The sequence below is a fragment of the Drosophila guanche genome, unplaced genomic scaffold, assembly GCF_900245975.1.
Source record: "Drosophila guanche unplaced genomic scaffold, DGUA_6, whole genome shotgun sequence".
Classification (NCBI taxonomy): Eukaryota; Metazoa; Arthropoda; class Insecta; order Diptera; family Drosophilidae; genus Drosophila; species Drosophila guanche.
Genome location: NW_022995746.1, coordinates 8,222,901 through 8,233,751, shown reverse-complemented (window position 1 = coordinate 8,233,751; position 10,851 = coordinate 8,222,901). Strand labels below are relative to the sequence as shown.

General features: G+C 41.1%; 1 protein-coding gene across 2 annotated transcripts in view; it reads left to right on the top strand.

The window, feature by feature from the left end:
* Positions 1–894: 894 nt before the first annotated feature.
* LOC117582023 (insulin-like growth factor-binding protein complex acid labile subunit) overlaps positions 895–10,851 on the top strand; it is a 50,986-nt gene continuing 41,029 nt past the window's right edge. Inside the window, exon 1 of one of the 2 annotated variants that reach the window (XM_034269548.1) lies at positions 895–1,815. The gene's annotated coding sequence lies outside the window, so the exon portion shown is untranslated. The remainder of the gene's footprint in view (positions 1,816–10,851) is intronic. The other variant, XM_034269549.1, reaches the window with a different exon arrangement.

Genomic DNA, 10,851 nt, shown 5'->3' with positions numbered 1-10,851 from the left:
GGCATGCTATGTTTTGTTTCGGCTTAGCGCGATTTATGGCACCGTATAGGAGGGTGTCCTTGTGTGCCTGATGCTTCCTTGAGGCGTTTTTTGGGTGGGGAGTCTGCTTATGCGGAGCTCCATGTGCGCGTGTGTTGGCCATTTCACTCTCATTTTGGCAGTGTTTGCGTTGTTTTTCCCGCGGAATTTATTGCGGTAGGTCGGAATTTTCATTGCTTTGCCGCACCCCACCTCCAGCAAAGCTCTCTTTGTGTTCCTTTCCGATTCCGCAGACTTTGTGGTGTGTGTGTGTGTGTGCTTTTGTGTGTGGCTTTGTTCCATGTTTTATGGCCAAAGTTGTGCGGCTTCTTATATTTGAGTTTTAGTTTTTAAACAGAAACTTTTTCGGCTGCATTGTCATAAGGTTGCTGCACTTGAGATAAGTTTTTCCTCTGGCCCAGCAACAGTTTATCCTGGATTTTTGTGCCACTTTGGGAATTATTTAGGAGTCAAGGTGAGGCGAGGCTCATTCTCATTCAACTCACAAAATTCCAACGGCCGGATCTACATCTTTTTAAATTTTACCAGTCCGGTTACACTTTTGTATGTTTATCCTTAAAGTTTGCTTAGTTTATCTTTGATTTATTTGCAGACAATAACCAAAATGTGTTGCTTATTCAATCCTGGCTATGTTGGACCGTGTCCTCCCTGCTGGGGTTCTGACTGTGGCCCTTGCTGTGGCTCCTGCTGCGGACCCTGTGGCGGCTCCTGTTGTGGACCCTGTAGCGGCTCCTGCTGCGGACCCTGTGGCAGCTCCTGTTGTGGACCCTGTGGACCCCTGCTGCCACCATTCCTGCTGGTCAGATCGCAGGATCTACTTCGCTAAGAACACAAAATTTTCAAAAATGTAGCAATAGAACAATAGAGACCGGTCATCAGTTACAACAAAGATCAGAGCCTTTCAATCAGAAAAACATGGAATCCCCGAAGGTATTCTCGTGGCCGTGCCCCTTGCAACATGTTGTAAGCTCTGCATGCAACATGTTCGACAGCCACTGTTCTCGGCTCCGGGCTTCGTATTTAACAGCAAGCGCGCGACTCGAGGCGCCTTCAAAGTTCGTTTGTGTCTCGGGTAGCGTGGTTCGTAAAGGAATCCGTTCGCGACTCTGTTGGCGTATCTGTTGGCTGTTTTGAGCGTGTTTTCGAAGATTGTGATCCGACAGCTAAGCTCTGAGAACTGAATGAGACTTAGCCACAAATTAGGGTCCAATCCTGCTCTCTATTCTCGCTTTAATGTTATTTCGCGGAGTTAATTAGTTGACAAAAAACTGGTATATAATGAACCTGCCATTCATCCGGCACTTAATTCAAAATTGTAGCTGCCGATCTGTCGCTTAATGTGTGGATATTTCGCGTACGCAGAGTTTGACTAGTGCCAAAAAACAAAATAAAGAAAAAACTGAAAAGCTGAATGAAAGTTCTCTTTGCAACAAAATCAACAAAAATTTCGGTTCAACTGCTAAATAAACGGGACCAGTTCAAATCTTACGTACCCAACTTTTGCCGTGTGTGTGCCGTGAAGTCCTCCCCGTGTGCCTGTGTGTGTGTGTGAACCCTGTAACAAATCTCATTTATTGGCAGCCAGAAACTGATTTGAATATTCAGATCTCTAACCCCCCCTTACAGACCACACCAGACAACACCCCGACTACAAATTATCTGAGTTTGTGTTACCTGTGCACCCCATGATTTATATAGGCTCTGCAGCATCAGCAGCAGCCGTGATGTAAAGTGACAATTTTGATAATTTTCGATTTACATGCCGCTGTGCATAAGGTAAGTTCGTTACACATTTTATAGATTGTTTTGTCTAAAAGCGAATTGATAGATGGACAGATGGTAGTTACTATCAGATTGGATTTAATTCAATCGGAAGTGTTGTAGCCAGAACTGAATGTTCGGCAATATTTGTAATTTGCATAATAAGAATGAAAATGTTTTACATTTATGGGTTACTAAATTTACATTTAAAACAGGGGAAACACACTCAATGAGCAAAGAAGAAAGAAGTTATTGTTATTGCAAAAATGATTAAAATTCACTTGAATAGCCTTTATTTTTGCAAAACAAAAAAGTGTTTACACAATTCTGTAATGTTAAAATAGAGCTTGCAGCGTGATAATAAGCTCAATCGATGGACTTTGGTCTGATTAACATTAACATAATTTAAATAAAAATATTATGGGGAAATAACGAAATGCATTTATTTCTCAGAACATTCCTCATTTCTCTAGCTTCATAATTCAAGTGGGTGCATTATCAGTAATTCTAAACTGGAAAACCATTTAAAGAACTTTTCTTAAAGCGTACATGGAACTTTAATGTAAAGCTTCTACCAATTCGAAAAGTCTATCCCATTAATAAGGAAGTAAGAACAAATTGGAAAAGCAAACAACTCATCTTTCACTGCAAGTTCTGCTTTGTTTATTTTTCCATTGAGAATGACACATGTACATATGTATGCATGCATCTCCTCCCTTTATCACCGCTAGCCTTTGCTTCGTGATACAGTTACACCTGCTCCAATGACTTGTCGATCGGAAACCGCAAAATTCGTATTAACTGCAACCACACGAGAGGTGTCTCGGATCGCGTCTACTTCCGCCCTTGGAGGGTTTCTGTTCATAGAACTTTTGCGCCGGGAAAGTGTATCACTTTCACAGTGCCAACGAGAAATAAATGCGATCGCATAAATCAAGGAATAATTACAAGTTATTCTAATATCGATTTCAAGGCTAGAACATAAATTAGCGCTACCGAATAAAATGGCCATAAATATCGCGACATTAGGGACATTTTATTGGCTTCGGGCGGCCGAAGATGGTATTAATGGGTGCCATAAATATTTAATCTCCAACAACAGGTTTTGTCGACATTAAAACGGAAAGCTCTGGGAAGTTTGCCCAAAGAGTGAAACATTCAATTCCAAAAATTAGTTGACGAAAATATGGAAAACTTCTGGCAGCTGCACCTGTGTCTGCTAAATTTTTAATAAAATCATCCGTAGAAGTGGTAAACTTGACAAAGCCATTCGTCATGCTCAAATAACTTGGGTTCCATTCGGAGGGAGGGGAACTTTTGGGGTTCGTTTTTCATTTTCCTTTTCAGTTTTTTATTTGTTTTTGCTGGTCAGCCAGCCAACCAGTTTGGCAACATAATTATGCAGCCAGGCATGCAGCTGAGGACGACATCGGCGCGCCGCAAAAAAAAGGGTAAAAAGAACCCTTTCTTTCCTATATATGTACATATAAATTTGGGTCACTGGCGTCCAAAGCAAATTGTAATTAAAATATGAAATTTCAATGCAGGCATACAAAATTTCACTTTCCATCTTAATCATAATAATCGCACAAAAAAAATTGCATTTGTAATTGAACAAAGGGGAAACCTATATCGGCTTTAACCTTGACTCGTGCGCAGCTCTGGCAGTTCTCGGAAATTATCATCAGCATCCACAGCAATCCTCTAGCCAGCATCATTATTACCAGCGTAACCATCATCATCATCATCTGCTCTTCTGTTTTGCATAATTTCATACATAAACTCTCGTTTTTGTGTGCATAATCCGCAGCTTTGATGACAACAAAATAGAACAAAAATGAAGAAAAAAGCGGAAAACCAAAATGGAAGGTGTGGCAAAAGGTGTCACACGCTCAAAGGAGTGTGGGTGTTAAATGTTCAAAAAATGAAGCGTTGAGAACTTTGGTAGCATTACGCATACGTCCTGCGGTGCTCTGCGGTGCGGACCAGAGAGGATTATGCCGTGGAGTTTCATATAGTTAATGACATGCAGCTGCTGTTTTACTTGCGGCTTCTGTCCCGACACCTTCAGAGTTTTAAGTCGCTCTCTCCCTCTCTTCCTCTCTCTCTCTCTCTCTCTCTTTCACTCTCTAAGCTAAATTTCCCCTAAGAAACTTATGAATTTTAAGGTGCTTTTCATGAAAATTTGGATAAGGCAACATGAAGGGCAACCTCCGGCACTTCAGGGACTTGTCAGCAAGGGTTGAGCTGCTGATCATAAATCAAGTAAACAGTTGGTCCGGGGTCGCAATCAAAATCATTCTGCGGTCCTCAACATTTGTCCTACTGGTAATTAATCATCGAAAGTAATTGGTTTTGTGTTTTGATTTGACATTTGAAAAATTGCAGCTGCGACAACTCTGACCCAATGGCTTTTATTTGCAGCTCTTTCGTCTCATTCCGCTTGTTTGCTTTTCCACAGCACAAAATGTTGCAATACAAATGGAAAATGATATTTTTTCCCGCCGACAAAGAAACAGAAAAACAAGGAAATGGATTTCAATAAAAGCTGTAAAGAAACATCGACATCAACATCGACCTATGAATGCAAATGGATGAATGCAAATTAAATATAAACGAACGCATAAATGCGGCTTAAAAAAAACGGCCCAACAATATTGGCGAACGAAAGGGATTAACTTGAAAAAGTATTTATAAAAGCCGCCCACAAGTTAATGTTTGTTTGCTGTTCGGCCATCGCTTGACAATAAAATCCATGTTGTAATGGAGTTTCCTTTAATTCAATTGCGACCTTTGCTGGTTAAATAAATTCATTCACAAATCAACACATAATTTGCCTTGATATTTATGGAATTAATATCTCGCTCATAGATCTGTCACGCACACACAATTTATTAATTTAACTCATATGATTAACAAAAAGCAGAAAATTGTCAAACTTTCATGTTTCAATTTAAATTCTCTGACATTTTCGGACATCCAAACAAATGAACAAATTAAACTAAGACGCAAACAAAGTTGAAATCCATGTTGAAACGATGATGGCATTCTGCGAAATATTTTCTCCCCAAATGCAAATAATACCAAAATGAAATTTTGGGACAATAAAAATGATTAAAAAAGCGTTAAAGTCTTTAAGAAGAATTACGCGGCAGCAGACATAAACTCAACTTTGCTTGTGTGTGGGCTCCTTTTTTCCGTCTTTTTTTTGTTGTTGTGGGGGTTCTGGTCGTGCCACTTCAAAAGGAATAAAACCAGAGACTGGGGCGCAGTGACTTTGTTTTGTTTGGAAAGTCTGGAAGTGGCCCTTACTTTTGGTGGTTCTCCTTTTTTCGAGTGGCGCGGGTGTTGTGCAGGCTGCCGTTAACTCAATAATAAAATTTATGTTATATTTTTCAAGTGGCATCATCGCGGGCTGAAGCATCTCATGTGTTTGGTTTCATATTGAAGTTTATGTTTGGCATTTTATGCTCAAGTGAGCAGAAGAATATACTGAAATTGGTACTCGCTGGGCAACAGTTAAGGGAATTAGTTTGTTTGTTTTTTTGAACTATTAGATAAATAGAATTAGTTTCTTTACTTTGCTTACTAAGCAGTGAATGTATCTGCCGGGTATCTTTCATTCGTTTCTGGCAGGACAACACCAACTCATGATGTATCTTCGCCACGTGCTTCATATATTATGGTCGCATTTTACTTCTCAATTAAATACCACTTTGCCCGTCATAAATGTAAATATTTGCTGCTGCTGCTGCTGCTGCTACTTCGACTGCACATAAATATTTATGCGGGACTTAATCAAAGCGGACCAGCCATGAGGCAGGATGACGATGACGAAGTTGGATCCGGGACTTAAGCCGGCTTTGCTCTTTTGCAGCTCTCATCTCTTTTAATTTCTTCTATTTGTGCCGAAACAACTCATTTATGTTTATTTAAACATTAAATGTGCTTTCATTTGATTAGCAGAAACCCGAGTTTATTCCCATATCCAATTTGGCCCGCTCAGATCTTGTTAAAAATATATAAAATTTATGTTTGCATTGCTTTCAGCTCATTTTTTGTTGCCTTTTTTTTTGTATTCTCCCACACTCTGGGCTCTTTTTCGGTTTTGAACTCATTACAATTTCTTTTGGCTGGGGCTGTCTTTTATGTGGGCAGTCGCATTAAAATACATGAAATGCGCAATTAAAAACGAGGGCACAGTCCCTTTGTGAATTGAAACAGGATACAATTTTCTTTTAATTAAATATGCGGGGCGTTTTCATATTTAAACACATATCGATGTTTAATGAAAAGCACTTTAAAAGTAAGAGCGGAATCGTATTGTATATACTGCTTAATATGCACAAAAATCCTTGCCGCATCGATAAGGAGCTGACTTTATGCAACTTTTTTAAAGCAAACAATCTGTTTTGAAAATCACTGCACTCAAGCTGCTGTTGTGGCAGTTTTCGGTCTTTGGGAATCAGCAATCTGATGGGTGACAACTGCCACCGAATGCTACTGATGCCTTCACTTCCACTGCCACTGCCACTGCCACAGTGCTCGCCAAATGTCAGCTCGTTGTCTCGATGACAAATGGGCGCATTTGCCTTTTGTCTGACAAGCACCCCCATCGATATGGCAGAGTAGCGCCGTTTGCCAATAAAAATAAACTGTTCCAGCTATAGAACCAAACCAAAACAATACAAGAACGAAGCTCGGTTCAGTGACCGAGACGTTAGATACCCTTGAATATAAGGTAACAAAAATGTAATCTTTGATGAGTTGTGTTGCTAAGGGTATACCCAAGACTTGGCGATTCCAACTAGAGAATATTCGTTTTCCATGACAAAAAAAAAATGAGATTAACCCTAAAATAGGGCTATAAAGTATACACTTTTGAAGCAAAATCTCTGTGTAACAATATCCTCTTGAAGGGCATTGGAAACCTTTAAACAAGCCTCTCTGCGGCTGTGCCACACACGAAGACCGCGAAGCAATGAGCAGCGGAGTGTAAACGTATGGGAATATCTTGGCATATTTATTTTTTTGTGCGACCCGCCAAAAATTGTCAACATGGATCAATGCTGATGGGCGGCCGACTGCCTGCAAACTGCCGCCAAAAGGCGCTGTTGTCACATCCTCGCTTCGGCTGCTTATATAACCATTGCCATATCAACACAAAAGACAACGTGTTGTAGCTTAAAGTATCATATTCCCCCCATCATATTCATAAAATTATGGCTTGTTTTTGTTGGCTTTACTGGTATCGCTTGTCGTGATTATCATTCCAAATCGGGTGACAAAAAACGGGGTGACAAATTCAGCGTTGAGAAATTGTGTTTCCAGTTGATTTGGCAGTTCTTGTGGCCCCTTGTTCGGGGTGCCAAGAAAGTTAAATGTTTTGGTGGAATAACAATTGCAGACATGATTAACCCATTAGAGGAGGAGTGTAGGGAGTGAAACGAAGAATAATTTGTTTTTATTCTTAATCATTTTTAGTTTCCCCACCAACGGGGGGTTTCGCTTACGAATGGTTTGTCCTTCATTCAAGCTGTTGGCATTGTCAGCGAATCCGTGTTGAGTCAGCTGCCACTGGGAGCTGGCAAAAAAAAGAGCTTTGACGAAATGTTGACTGGGTGCCCGTTTTATTGGACTGTGCAAAGTTAATTACACTGCGAAGTGTTCACACATGAAGAGAGTCGTCCGCAGAGGAGCCAAGGAGCGCTGTGGGAGCCACACAGAAGGGAAGCGTCAGTCGTGCTGCACTAATTGCATGACAACATTCAAACGGACTGGCAATAAAATTTAAAATATTACGGAGTACTCGTACACAACAGAAATATTACACAACTCAATTTGCTAATTGCTATCAAAATAATGAAGTCTGTGTGGGTCTGGGGTCTTGGGTCTACGAGGGTCTTCGGTCTGATTGCAACCATCAAGTATCATTCGAGTAATTTAAAGTGCACTCGCCCGAGTCCGAAGAGCACTTATTGGGGGCTGCTGGCAGTGCAGCAGCGGATGCCCCTGTGACGTTTGTGCAGCAATAAAATCGAGCGAACAAAAACCGGGAGAGGACTGCGGACCCACAGACATAGGGTGCATATGGTGTACATGGAGCAGTGCAAAGTTTCCTGCTCACGAGTCAAACAAATAAAAGTTCCGCTTCAGTTCAGTGGAAAGTTCTACCCACCCCTCTGCTCCATTCTCGTAGTATCCTTGAGGTGTTTTCCCAGCCCCAACTTTGTTTTCCGAGATCTGTGTGAGTGGTGTGTGTGTGTGTGTGTGTGTGTGTGTGTGTGTGTGTGTGTGTGTGGCCCCTCCCCATCAAAGTTTGCAGTTATCCTTGCTTATTCTTCTCCAGTGACTGCAGCGTCCTCCATTTATGTCTTGTTAGGAGTTTTATATGCTTCACTGTATATTTACTTATTTTTTTCTGGCAACTTTTCTAAACTGCTTGCTAACTAAGGTTTATTTTGTTCACCCAGAATAGAGTTGGTGGGGCAAGCCTTTAAGCGTTTCAACGGCCAGGCAGGCGACTAACCCATTGCATTGTCTGATTAATTTCCACCACTAGTCTGGAATCTGTTTCCCGGAAGTTTTCCCTTCCGGCACGTGCCGGAATGTATTCCAGATGGGAGCGGGCAAGGGAGGTGTGAATGTTATGTGGAGATTCATTAGTTTGCTATTTGCTTGTTAGGAGGAATTTAACTTTTTACTCACATGCCGAAACGCAAATATAAACGGAATCCCTATGGATTTCGTATACTATCCAAATATATATTTGTTAGGTATTCGTTAGTCGAAACATCATTCGTGGCCATTTAGCTTGACTTATTCTTGAGGGGTTATAAAAAGCGTCATTGATTGTCAGGCTGCCTGCTGTCGTTGCTGCCGCTGCTGATGTCTGCTAATTTGATCTGAATTCACGCACTCATTTACTTAAAATATGCGTAATGACAATTTGATTAGGGTAATTTGATGTTGATCTTCAGCGACGCGTTGCTAAATCCGCAACATCGTCAGCGGCGACGACAAGGACGACAAGAACCTGCAGTGAAGGCTAAGGCGAATACGTTGGAAGGATGTCTTCCAGCTGCGGGACATGTAATCATTTTGGGTGGTAATTCGGCGCTGGTTTCGCTGTGTTTCGTAGCCAGTTATGTTAAATTAATATGCAGCAACAATAACAGCGCAGGGCTAGGGCAAATTACTGTAATAAATTAGAGGCTGACTGGAAATGAAAATGTTTCCTTGCGTCGCGTTCGGGCGACAGAAAGTTAAATAAAAGTTTCCTTCAACTTATGAACAATTTCCTTGGGCCCAGGATTCTCTCCCACCCGAAACGCAAAAGTTGCACGTTTAATGGCAAAAAACTCTTTTTGCACTTTGAATAATTGCACGTTCACTGTGCCTATTTGGTGGCCACAATTCAGCTGGGATAAATGTCCTGCGGCTACGTGTCTTGGCGACTTGAAGAGCCAAATCAGTTTGTTGTCAGGCCCACGCCCAGGCCGCAGTCTGGCAGCCCAATTTTCACGACGGTCACATATTTCATTCCATCCAACAAGTTATTCAATTTCAGTTTTCCGTCTTGGCTTAAAATTGGCAACAATGGTTTTTCTTCAGATTTTTTGGCAGGGACTTGTACTTAATTTGGCAGAGAATAGTTAGAGAAACAGATGTAAGGAATCCTCTGATTGCATTCTCAAGATTGACTTTTCTCTCATTTGTAAAACTCATTTGTCATACACTTTGCCCAAAAACTAATATACCGTTGTTTTCTTTGGCTCACACTTTGGCTACCGTGTAATCAAACAAACATCTGCACGAGTCCCGCAGAGTGGGAGGGAAAGACGACAAAGAAGGTAAAGCAGCAGCCGCAAACAGAGAAGAGAAGGGGAACGCAAGTCGGATGAAAACTCAAAATATATAATACATTTATAAAGCAGCAGTGCAAATATACTTCATGTGTACATATGTATGTGTATTGTAAGAAATGGCGAGCTGAAAATACACTTTGCGGCAAGTGTAGCGAAAATATTGTGGTAAATACTTTAAATTTAATGTAAGTGCCAGTGCAAAGTGCGGCTCTGGTTCTGTTTGCGGCTACACAGTAACTGAGCGAGAGAAAGAAACTCTGAAACAGAATGAGAGAGAAATATAGACTCAGAGAAGAGAGAGAGAAATGAACAGTGCGAAAAAGCGAGAATTCCAAGCTGCCTGTTCGCCACGAGCGAACAAGTGTTTGAGCAATATTTTCATAATTAATGGAACGTGCACTGAGTGGCCCAGCCCAGTCCGAGTCCATCAAGGAAATAATTACAATTTGAGGTGCCGCGTGCCAACGTTGTGGTAAACACAATTAAATATAAATAAAGGTCGGGCAAGGCGACTTAAGACACGGCTTTCGGTGCATGTGTGAAATGGATTGTGGTTTATCGAGCATCAGGGCATGTTTCCGTATCCTCAGCCATACAACAATTTCTTTGCGGCTAACCACAAAGGATACAATCAGCTTTGAGGTGCAATTGTCTAGAAAAAGATTTATATTTCAAATAAATAGAAAGCTTGTTGGGTAATTTATTAAGGAGAATAAAATAAATTGCAACAATTTAAATACAATTTAAAGAGAAAGATTTTCCTTAGTTTTTGGGTAATTGTACGACTCAAGCTATTTATAACTAATCGTTTGGAGAGTGTTTGTAGGAGGAAAGATTTCTGCAGCTAAAGAATATTCGAAGAGCAAGCATGGCCAAAGCAAATAGCCCAAGAGCTTTCGTATATATACAAACATATATACATACATACATATAAATGTGTGTGTACATATGTACAGTTCGACGCGCACTCTTGAGTGGCGCTGCTGTTAAAATTCGGTGGTGGAAACCGCGCTAAACTAACGGGGATCGAACGTCGCTTTATTCTAGCTCACAAGCAAAGGCCACTTGCCAACAGAGTGGATCGCGAGAGCGATAGCGAGCCCACTCTCTGAGAGCGCTGTCGGCGAGAACTAACGGTACAATAGACAGGAGCGCTTCAAGCTGTTTGCGGGGAGCGGAAAGA